The sequence below is a fragment of the Chrysochloris asiatica genome, unplaced genomic scaffold, assembly GCF_000296735.1.
Source record: "Chrysochloris asiatica unplaced genomic scaffold, ChrAsi1.0 scaffold00060, whole genome shotgun sequence".
NCBI lineage: Eukaryota > Metazoa > Chordata > Mammalia > Afrosoricida > Chrysochloridae > Chrysochloris > Chrysochloris asiatica.
In genome coordinates this window covers 1997284-2009804 of record NW_006408578.1, presented here as the reverse complement: position 1 = coordinate 2009804, position 12521 = coordinate 1997284, and positions in this window count along the sequence as shown.

Sequence of the window (12521 nt, the reverse complement as noted above, 5' to 3'; positions counted from 1 at the left end):
AAGGTCATCGGTTCAAATCCACCTGCTGTTCTGAGGGAGAAAATCCACTTCCATAAAGGTTTACCATCTCAGAAACTCTACTTAGGGTTGTTATTCATTAGAATCAACGCAATGGCAGTGATTTTGGTTTTGGGTTTTTGCACATTTCTAGTTTTGGAGCACATGAGCTTTGAGGGCAAGTAGAGGCCAGGAAAGAGGGGTTGTTGTTGTTGTTAAATACAGTCGAATTGGTTCTGACCCATAGTGACCCTATAAAGGGTTTCTAAGGAGCAGCTGGTGAGCTTGAACCGCCAACCTTGCAGTTCAAACAGCTTTGCAGTCTGGCACATTAACCCGCAGTGCCACACCAGGACTCCAAGAAAGAGGGGTAGGGTGTTGTTGTTGTTGTTGTTAAGTGCCATCGAGTAGAGTCCAATCCATAACAACCCTGTATAGGGTTTAGCTGGTGAGCTTGAACTGCCGACCTTGCAGTTCAAATGGCTTTGCAGTCTGGCGCATTAACCCCCAGGGCCACACCAGGTGTCTGAGGGGTAGGGTACCAGAAAAGAAAAGGAAAATGGGAGGTGGGTAAGGGTTACATGAGGGAAGATGATTCCTGTGGGGGAAAGAATAAAAATCAAGGGATAAAAAATGCAGCTGAAGAGGTCTCCTCTTTGCCAATGTTGAGAAGATGATCAAGTCCTGTTCTTTAAACTCATCGGGAGTCAGGACTCTAATCCACCAAGGTCACCGGGCCAAGGGAGAACCACTCAATGACACAGAATTTGCAGTGAAAACCTACCAAGAAAATTTACACAGGCAGAGCTGGCAGACATTTATACAACACAGCTGGGGAAAGCCTCCACAACCTTTCCCAGTCTTAGCCTTGTCAAATGACAAATGTCTCTTTAATGCAGGGATCAAACAGTGTCAGAGGCAGTAACATAAGCAAAAACTTCAGTGACATTGATTTTGCATGTTCATGGAGTTACTTCTAAAGAGGAACTCCCACGACTGCCAGCATTTCTTAACCTGAAAACTGCAACTGCACAGCTCACTTAGCAGCTACATAGAGGCCAAGAGGAACAAATTCATCCAGCCCTTCTGACAGCCTCACGTTGACACTTCAATTACCCAATAACGGCAGCAGTGGTCTCCTAACCAAGCAGGAAAACTTCAGAAAAACCTCACCTTTATTTCCTCTTCCACTAATCTTCCACCTTCTTCTGCTATCATCGTGGAAGTCTCTCCCGTCAAGTTATTATCAACACATGAACAGAATGGGAAAGAGGAGTCACAGACCTGAATTCAAATCCTGAGTCTGCTCTTCACCAGCAGTGTGACCTTGGCCAAGTTGCCTAGGCGCTTATGAACGTCAATGCTCTTACTTGTAAAACAGAAATTGCTATGAAAATGCAACAGAATCTGCTGAGCGAAGATAGGTTCTATGATGATTGTTAAGATGCCAATATACCCCCTTCCAAGACTGAAACTCAACTGGAATACACGAGCAGACATGTGGTCCTGCTGCTGACCACATTGGTCACCGATAAGGGGAAGTGGGGGAAAAACAGCAATGAAGTTGTGAACTAAGTCTGACCACATTCAATTGACTCCTGGATTGAGACCTGGTTAACCAGCAGTGTGACAAGACCTAGGGACTCCTGAGCCCAGGGGCAGGGACATGGTCCCAGAGGACTAGAACGGAGTGTTAAGCATCCAGCTGATATGAAGTGAGGGGAGATGCACAAGAACACCCACACTTGCAGATAGTACCCATTTGACCTGGCATCAATGGCTGAATGATCAGAACACAACTAGAGGAAGAAAGAAGAGGGAAAAAAAGAGAAAGAGTAACCCACTACAAGTAGATGAACTTGACCTATGCTTGTGGATGCAGTATGACAAAGGAGCAGACAAATCTCTACATTGAGGATCATTCCCACCCCCTTGGTACACAGGGTTGATAGGGATGGGGAACTTAAGACATTGGCTACCCAAAATGGGGGGACTACAAAGGCAAGAAGTGACTGGCTTATGAACATTCAACAGGGAACATAGCTCCACAGGATACAAGGAAAGGTAGACTCTCCACTGAATTGTTTCCAACCTGTCTGGATGGGGTTGATAAAAGGTGATGAGGAAAGGACTCCTGTGGTTCAATAGGGAATGATTGCCATCAGGTCTGACAGTGAGTGTTGGAAAGGTAAATGTAAATATTTGGTAACAAAAGGAGGGGAGTGGTTGATTTTGAAGTCCAGGAGCAGAGATCCCTAGAACCATCAAGGGAGAAAAGCAAAGTGGGAGACCCTGTCTGCGGAGGCAGCAACACTAGGGATGGAGGCAGAGACCATGAGGTGGACAGAAGGAGCAGCTGGGAACTCTAGACTCAGGGAGGGAGAGGGGCTGTGGGCTAGTGGCTGGGGGGCAGGTGTGTGGGGTATACCCTTTGGTTGTTTGATGATGCATGCAGGGGATTGTGATCATTGCAATGAAACAAAATACTATAGGATAAATGTAAAGATAATGTTCACCCATGTAAACCAATGCATAATCCACAATCAAAACTTAAAAAAAAAAAAAAGATATCAATAAAAAGTGATCCAGGATTCAGCTTACTCTAAGACTTAACACGAAAAGTACACTTCTCCCCTAAAACATTCAAACATACTTGTAAGTGGCCAACCTCTCTTTAGTTTTAGATAAAAATATGCTGCTCCAATTATACTGAAAAATTGGTGTTTAATCTGACAACATTGTCTCAGTTGTTAAATGTGTTGTGGGTTCAAACTGACCTTGTAGTCTATAAATAATAAAAATAAATAAAAATTCCTCAATTTGCAAGGTCATCTCCTCAAACACACCAGTCCCTCCTTGGAAACTTCCTACAGGGTCACTATGAGTCTGAACTGACTCGACAGCACTTAACAACAACAACAAATTTGTATATTCAAGAAATTATTACAGGTGATTAACATGTGACGCTGTGGGATAAGCACTGGACTGCAAGGTTGGTGGTTCAAATTCACCAGCCACTTCTCGGAAACTCTACACAGGGTGGCTATGAGTCAGAAACAACTTGACGGCACTTAACAACATTAATGATAAAGGAAAATATATGGTCAACATCCCAAATTTACTAGCAACGTTTATTTTTGCTTGTTTGGGTTTTGTTTTGTTTATTTTGTTGTTGTTATTAAGTGCCGTCGAGTCGGTTTCGACCCATAACGACCCTGTACAGCTTTTTTTCCGAGGCTGTAAATCTTTATGGGAGCAGAAAGCCTCATCTTTCTCCCGCGGAACAGCTGATAGTTTCGAACTGCTGACCTTGTGGTTCACAGCCTGATTCGTAACCACTATGCTACCAGAGCTTTTGTTTATATAAATCTAAAAATAGCCTCTGAGAATATTGCCAATAGCAATGGGTTCCACTCTACTTCTATGATCTCTACTAAAGTGATTTTCCAGTTGCCATCAAATCCACCTATTCGTGGCAACCCCATGCATGTACAAGTGGAATTGCATTCCTCAAGGTTTCCAATGGAGTCCTAGTGTGGCACTGTGGGTTAATGCGCTGGACTGCAAAGTTGGCAGTTCAAGTTCACCAGCTGCTCCTTGGAATCCCTATACAGGGTTGCTGTGGGTCAGAACTGACGAGACAGCACTTGACGACAACAACAACAAGGTTTTCAAGGACTGTGAACTTTCAGAAGTAGATCACCAGGCCTTTCTTCTGAGATGCCTCTGGATAAACTGGAACCATTTACTTTACAGTTAGCAGTTTGGTATGCTAACTGTTTACATCATCAAGGGCTTCTACTAAAGCACTTAGAATGTCCTTAGCGCATGGGTGTGTTTGTCCCTCCCTAGAATGTCAGGTCCTTTGAGTCAGATCTACATCTTACTCATCTTTGTATATCTAGTGATAGGTCAGAATGGGTGGACAAATGGTCAAACTATGCCCTGGTAGGTAAAGTAAGATAGTCTTAAAGACAAAATCATTTTATATGTTTACACTAGTTTATATCCATTAAGATTAGACTCCCTCCACATGTCTGTTAGTTTGTCGTACTGTGGTAGCTTGTGAGTTGCTGTGATTCTGGAAGCTATGCCACCGGTATTTTAAATACCAGCAGGGTCATTGAAAACCATATGAATAGCAGTGAACTCTTGTCAGATAGCACTAGAATATTGAATACTGAAACATGATGACGAGCACCAGAATATTGTCAGATATAGTGCGGAAGATGAGCCCCTCCCGGTTGGAAGTCACTCAAAATACATCTGAGGAAGAGCTGCCTCCTCAAAGCAGAGCTGACCATGATGATGCAAATGGAGTAAAGCCTTTGGGACTTTCATTTGCTGATGGGGCACAACTCAAAATGAGGTAAAGTAGCTGTGTGAAATGGAGGGCCAGCAAAAATGAGGAAGGACCCCTCCCCCTCCGCCCTCCCATGAGATGGTTTGTTGTTGTTGTTGTTGTTATGTGCTGTGGAGTCGGTTCCGACTCATAGCGACCCTGCACAGGGTTTCCGAGGCTGTTAATCTTTACGGGAGCAGAACGCCTCATCTTTCTCCCGCGGAACCGCTGGTAGTTTCGAACAGCTGACCTTACGGTTTGCAGCCCGATTCGTAACCACTACGCTACCAAAGGCTAAACCCGAACAAGAGTCCTGGTGTGATGCTATAGGATAAGTACTCCACTGAAAGGTCAGTTTGAACCACAAGGTCAGCTGTTCAAGCTCACCAGCTGCTCCTCGGAAACCCTATACAGGGTCACTACTGGTCGGAACCAACTCCTCGGCACTTAACACCACCCCATGGCACTTAAGAACAGCAACAACATCATGCAAGAATCACAGATTAATGAACTAGAAGAAACTTAATCTAAAAAATCTCATGGATGCACCATACCAGCCCTAGACTGCCAACTCTTGATTTGTTTAATGTAAGCAAAAAATTATGTAAGCAACTGATTGATTTGTTTTATGTAAGCAAAAAATTCATTTTTATCTTTCATATACTTCTTTTTAAGGTATGTCTGTCTCCTATAAAGCTGACTCTGAAGTCCTATGTGGCGCTGTAGGATAAGTACTGGACTGCTAACTGCTAGGTCAGCAGTTCAAAGCCACCAGCCACTCCTTGGAAACCCTATACAGAGTCGTTATGAGTCACCCTATATTGACTCGGTGGGCCTTCACAACAACAACATAAAGCTGAATTTAATCCTAACTCATACACGCTGGGGTGATTTTCTTTTCTTCTCCTTCCTATCTACCAATTAAAGAGCTCTAGTAGTGGTTACAAATCAGGCTGCTAATCTCAGGGTCAGCAGTTCAAAACTACCAGCGGTTCCATGGGAGAAAGATGAGGTTTTCTGCTCCCTTAAATATTTACAGCCTCAGAAAGCCTATACAGGGTCGCTATGAGTCGGAACCAACTCGGCAGCACACAACCACCAACCACCATCTGCTAACTGCTGACAGTACTTCCTTCTACTACCAAATGTCCATTACTGGCTCTTCTTTCCTTATGTCAGCCTTTCTCTTAGGGAGCAGCAAAGAAAGGACACTCAACTCATCACTGTCATTTTTGCTAACTATGAACATTTTAAAGAACCCTGGTGGAATACTGGGTTACGTGTTAGGCTACTAATTACAGGTCAATAGTTTGAGCCCACCTCCATGGGAAAAAGATGAGGCTTTCTGCTCATGTAAAGATTTACTGCCTCACAAACCCTAGGGATGAGAAAACTTTTTCCTGCCAAAATTTATAACATCATTCACAGGCCATTTGAAATTATCAACTTAAAAATTAGCCAGCTATATTTGCTCAAACTTTTAATTAACTCACCCCTGAGGAGCTCTGGTAGCGTAGTGGTTATGAATCAGGCTGCAAACCGCAAGGTCAGCAGTTCGAAGCTACCAGCTGTTCCACGGGAGAAAGATGAGGCGTTCATAAAGATTTCCAGCCTCGGAAACCCTGTGCAGGGTCACTATGAGTCAGAGCCTACTCCACAGCACAGAGCCACCAATGTGATGGAGTCCTGGTGTGGTGCTGTGGGTTAATGCGCTGGACTGCAAAGTCAGTTTGAAGCACGAGGTCAGTGATTCAAGCTCACCAGCCGCTCCTTGGAAATCCTATACAGGGTCACTCTGGGTCAGAACCGACTCTACGGCACTTCACAACAACAACAAATGTGATGGAGTCCTGGTGTGGTGCCATAAGATAAGCACTTGACCTCAAAGTAGGTTTAAACCTCAAGGTCGACAGTTCAAACTCACCAGCTGCTCCTCGGAAACCCTATATAGGAACACTATGAGTCAGAACCAACATGACAACACTTAGCAACAACAACAATGTGATGGCTAGTTGGGGGTGAGTTGAATAATTGTTTGACCAAATGTAGCAGCCTAATTTTTAAGTTGATAATTCTGTATGGCCCTAATGTGGTGGCTGGAGACTGGTGTGGTGCTGCAGGTTAATGCACTGGACTGCAAGGTCAGTTAGAACCATTAAGGTCAGCAGTTCAAGCTCACCAGCCACTCCTCAGAAATCCTATACTGGATTGCTATGAGTCAGAAAACGACAAAAACAATGTGATGGCTAGAACAGCAGTTGCCTTGGCAGGGTCAGACCAAATTATTTTGTGGGCCTTAAACGACCCTCAGGCTAGAAGTTCCCCACCCCTGTAACAGGGTCACTGTGAGTTAGAACCACCTAGACAGCACCCAAACACCTCCACAATGAACATTTTATAACAAAAGGAGATTAAGCACGAACCATCAACATGTTCCTGTCCACTATTGTGAGACCAAATAATAATAACATTAAAATAATTCACATTCCAAATCACCCAAGCACTTCTTTTTAACATCTATGGCCAGGTTATAGGTATGTACTGGATAAGAAAACATCTTTAGGTAAATGGTTCTTAATTAACCAGATGTGCTTTTATTTTAAAAAAAATACACATGAAGGAAATAATAGTTATTGCTCTGTATCAAAGGGGCAGATTAAGACCTCTTAGCCATTTAGTGTAAGACAAAATCTGCAACTCAGTTAGGACTCCAAAAGACCGATCCTTTTTGCTTTCTACAAATCCCTAGAATAGAAGTTCAAGACATGTACGTGATCAAAACAACACTATAAATAAACTAATGACAACGTACCCATGAATACTAAAAAATTTTTCCAGGCTAACAGTTGCCTTCCCTATCGTTCTACTGTAGTTATGCCTAGTCTAATAACCAAACGTTTATGTATATTTAAGTGATTCCATGCTCCCCCTGTTTTAAAGTAAAGTGGTTTATTAATTGGCACCATGAAGTGATCAGGATGTCTAACCTTTATGAAGGTGGCAGGCCCAGAGTGATGCAAACAGTTAGCACTCAATAACAATCTGAAATGTTGGTAGTTTCCCAGAAGCTCCATGCAATATTTTTGCCTGTATCTCATTGTCAAAACCTAGTTATATGGCCACCCAGAGGTACCTAGGAAGAAAGGCCTGGTGAACTGCTTCCGGAAGGTTGTTGTTGTTATGTGCCGTGGAGTTGGTTCCGACTCATAGCGACCCTGTACAGGGTTTCCGAGGCTGTAAATCTTTACTGGAGCAGAAAGCCTCATCTTTCTCCTGCGGAACAGCTGGTAGTTTCAAACTGCTGACCTTGCGGTTCGCAGCCCGATTCGTAACCACTACACTACCAGAGCTCCTTTTACAGCCTTGAAAACCCTAGGGAGCAGTTCTACTCTGTCTACATGGGTTGCCATGAGTTGGAATCACCTCAAGGACAACTGATGATTTTTATGAAGGTGATTGGTTCTTTGAATTTTTCTGCAAAGCTAGATGGGTATCTGACCTCAATGGATCACAGCAAGTTCTACTGTGGAGAACAAAGACTGATGAACCTAAAGTTGAGTGCAAAATCCTGGATTCTTGTCCCAATCTCATTTCCAACATGTGTTGCTGTAGAATAAGCATTAGACTGCTAAGTGCAAAGTGGGTGATTCAAACTCACCAGCTGCTTCTTGTGAGAAAGACAAGGCTGTCTGCTCCCATAAAGTTTTAGTCTTGGAAAGCCCCTATGAGTCAGAGTTTAGTCAATGGCTGTTGTTGTTAAGTGCCGTCAAGTCAATTCTGACCCATAGCGACTCTGTATAAGGTTTTCGAGGAGTGGCTGACGAGCTTGAACTGTCGACCTTGCAGTTCAAACTGACTTTTTGGTCCAGCGCATTAACCCACAGTGCCACACAATGGTAGTAGGTGGGAATACGAATTTGGCTAAATATTTTCATCTACCCTGCCTCTTTTTTTTTTTTTTTCAGGCAAATGAGAATAATGCCTGCTTTAAATAATTTTTGTGACGTCCAACAATATGTGAAAGCTGCTTGTAATTGCATAAATTTGTTTGCATATGTATGGCTGCATTCATGGTATTTGGGTTGTAAGTAATAGAAATTCACCTGGGTTATCTCAAACATATTTGTGTGAGTATGTTGGTTTTTAATATACACAGAAATTTCAGGAAAAAAAATTAATCAAACTGTTAAATAGTGGTTATTGTTGTTGTTGTTGTTAAGTGCCGTCGAGTCGGTTCCAACCCATAGCGACCCTGTATAGGGTTTCCGAGGAGCATCTGGTGAGCTTGAACCGCCAACCTCGCAGGTCAAATGGCTTTGCAGTCTGGTGCATTTTGGGGGCAGGATATGTATATTTTCTTTTATATACTTTTGGTGGGTGCCAAATATTTCGTTTAAGATTAAGACAAAGTATGTAATTTCATGAGACTTTCTTCCATCATCAAAGGAAAGAAAGCATAAGCCAATGGATTTGAAAGAAGCAGGGTATTCAATTAGCACTAATAATGTGCTTCCCAAATCTACATTCCTGGAGGTCCTTACCCTGGGACCCATAGATCTACTTCAAATCTGTATTAATGCTACCTTTTCCTTAGCAATGAAGCACCAAGGGTTGTTGTTGTTAAGTGCCATCAAGCTGGTTCCAATTCATTGGGTTTCCAAGGAGCAATTGGCGAGTTTGAACTGTTTACCTTGTGGTTCAAACAAAACTGGGGTCCAGTGCTTTATCCTACAGACTTCACATCAAGATTTAGAAAACAAAATGCTTCAAGTGCCTTGAAGAAATCCCTGAATATTCAAAATGGCAGAGGTTCCAGATCTGAGAAGCCAGAACTAAACCCACACCACAGCATCCTGTCTTTCATAGTTCTGCCTTTAATTCACGGGCACCCCTAACCTCACAAGGAGGGGGTGACTTCCACAGTGTTTTATTAGACTGACATTGCCTCCCTCTTGTTTCTAACTTGAGGTAACCTGTCTAAAGGTTTTTGCCATTTGTTCTGTAAATATTCTAATACAGCTATAACCCAAAGAAACTTTGGAGATGACACATTGAACAAGTGTTGTTGTTGTTAAGTGCTGTCGAGCTGTTTCTGACCCATAGCAACCGTGTATAGGGTTTCCAAGGAGTGGCTGATGAGCTTGAACCACTGACTTGTGGTTCAAATGACTTTGCGGTGCAATGCATTAGTCCACAGGGCCACACCAAAACAAGTGTAAGGCCTATGAATACCTAGTAGTCAGAAAGTGCCATGCTCTACAATCTCCTACCAATCAATGGAAAAATCATTTCTCTCTGGGCAGAATGAATTGCTCCCATTCCTTTCACTTAAGTGCCTTGTTTGCAGGACAGGCACATGGAGTCCAGTTCCACCATCCAACAGTAATTACTGCCTCGAGCCATAGCTCAAGTTCCTTGTGATATCACCACGATGCTGCTGGAGGAAATGGTCCACGTAAAATGATACCAGAATCTTCTACATCCTCCCTCAGAGCCAAGAGCACCATACAGTGAGCCCACCTGGGTACCATCTAGTTCCACCTGATTGTCAGGATGCCAGCTCATACCCCACTCCAGACAGTAGGAGCCTTTCCGCCTCTGAACTCATATAACCCACACCCAAACCCATTGCCACTGAGTTCATTCTGACTCATAGTGACCCTATAGAGCTTCCAACTGGACATCTTTAGGGGAGCAGAATGCCTCATCTGGTGGGTTTGAACTGCTGACCTAGCACTTTTCCTATAGCACCATTAACAACTAAATCTTAGTCCTAAACCACATTGTAGAAGAATAGTTTTAGATGTAATGAGGTACCTACAGCAATTGCATCCGCATTAATACCCCACTGTTTGAACTGAGCAGATTCATGCAAGTGGCAATCAATTCAACTGTACACTTAGTATTTGTGCCCTTTTCTGTATGTAAGGTAGACTTGAATTTTATTTTTTAAGTTGTTTTTGGGTTGTTGTTTTTTTAAATCTTGGGCATACTTAGTTATTCATTGCTTCATTCATATAAACTTTGGTCTCCAACAAGATGATAAATTCTCCAAAGCCACAGCAAGTCTAGCAGAGAGTGCTAAAGCTACAAACTTCATTGAACTCTGGAGACCCAAGGGATTTAAGTGGGATGAGAGAAGAACATGAGGCAATGGGATGGTTTTCACAGTCCTTCGACATCAGGAAAACAAAAGCTTCCTGGTCCCAAAACTGCAAATCCATGATGCAGCCATGGAAATCTACATAGGTTCAAAGACAGAGGAAAGTTGGCAGTGCTGGTAGGAAAATAACGACTTGGATTTAAAAAATAATACCTCACGCACTTGTGTGAGTGCACACACACACAAACACACACATAGCTAGAAGTGCAATATCGATAAAGTCCAAATCCAGACTCCCTGGAAGAAGAAAGAGCATGATGGGGTGAAAGTGGATACCCATCTTGAGAGGTGGCTTAAGCCAGAATAGTTTGCAGGTGGTAAGTGCTTTTGACTGCTATGGTTAAGTCTACAGTGGCTGCCTCTCAAGGAAAGCCCAAGTTAGAACCAGAACCCCTCTGTGGCCTTAGAATAAAGTCCTGGTGTGGCGCTGTGGGCTAATGCGTCAGACTGCAAAGTCATTTGAACTGCAAGGTTAGTGGTTCAAGTTCACCAGCTGCTCCTTGGAAACCCTATACAGGGTAGCTATGAGTCAGAATCAACTTGACGGCACTTAACAACAACAACCAGGTACGGTCAGAGTCCTGGTGTGGCATTGTGGGTTAATGTGCTGTACTGCAAGGTTGGCTTGAACCACAAGGTTGGCCATTCAAACTCACCAGCTGCTTCTCAGACACCCTACACAGGGTTGCTATAAGTGGGAACCAACTCGGAGGCACTTAAAAACAACAACAACCATGTACTGTATGCTGAGCAAATAATCCGAGAAGCTGGATTGTATCAAGTATGTGGTATCAGGATTTCAGAAAGGCTCATTAACAACCTGCAATATGCAGATGATACAACCTTGCTTGCTGAAAGCAAAGAAGACTTGAAATACTTACTGATGAAGATCAAACACTACAGCCTCCAGTACGGATTGCACCACAATGTAAAGAAAACAAAACTCCTCGCAACTGGATCAATAAATGTTGTTGTTGTTAAGTGCCATCGAGTCGGTTCCGACCCATAGCAACCCTGTACAGGGTTTCCGAGGGTGTAAATCTTTACGGGAGTAGAAAGCCTCATCTTTCTCCCGCGGAGCGGCTGGTAGTTTCAAACCACAGACCTTAAGGTTTGCAGCCCAATTCGTAACCACTACGCTACCAGAGCTCCTTATAGCATCATGATAAATGAAGAAAAGATTGAAGTCGTCAATGACTTGTTTTGCTCGACTCTACAATCAGTGCACATGGAAGCAGCAGTTAATAGATAAATGACATTGAATTAGGCAAATCTGCTGCAAAGATGTTAGTTTGAGGATTAAAGTGCACCTGACCCAAGCTGTAGGATTTCGATTGTCTCAGATGTATGTAAAAGTTGAACACTGAATAAGGAAGACTGTAGAAGAATCTCATGCATTTGAGTTATGGTGTTGGAGAAGAATACTGAAAGTACCATGGAATTCCAGAAGAATAAACAAATCTGTCTTGGAAGAAATATAGCCAGAATGTTCCTAAGAAGTCAGGATGGTGAGACTTCCTTTCTTGTGCTTTATACATGTTACCTGGAGAAGGACATCATGCTTGGTAAAATGGAGGGTCTGCTAAAAATTGGAAAACCTTCAAGGAGATGGACTGATACAGTGGCAGCGGCAATGGGCTCACACCTAACATTTGTGAGGATGGTGCAGGGTTGGGCATATTTCCTTCTGCTGGACATAGGGTTGCTATGAGTTGGAACTGACTCCATAGCTTTCATGGTTCCATGGCAGAATCCTTGCCTTCCTTGTGGGAGACCCAAGTTCAATTCCCAGCCAGTGCTCCTTATGTGTAGACACCAGCTGTCTGTCACTGAAGGCTTGCCTGTTGCTCTGATACTGAACAGTGGAGCTTCCAGACTAAGAAAGGCTAATATATTGGAGGAGAATATTAAATGTACCATGAACTGCCAAAAGCACAAACCAACCTGTGTTGGCAGAAGTACAGCCAGAATGCTCCTTAGAAGCCAGGATGGTGAGACTTGGCCTCTCATACTTAGGAC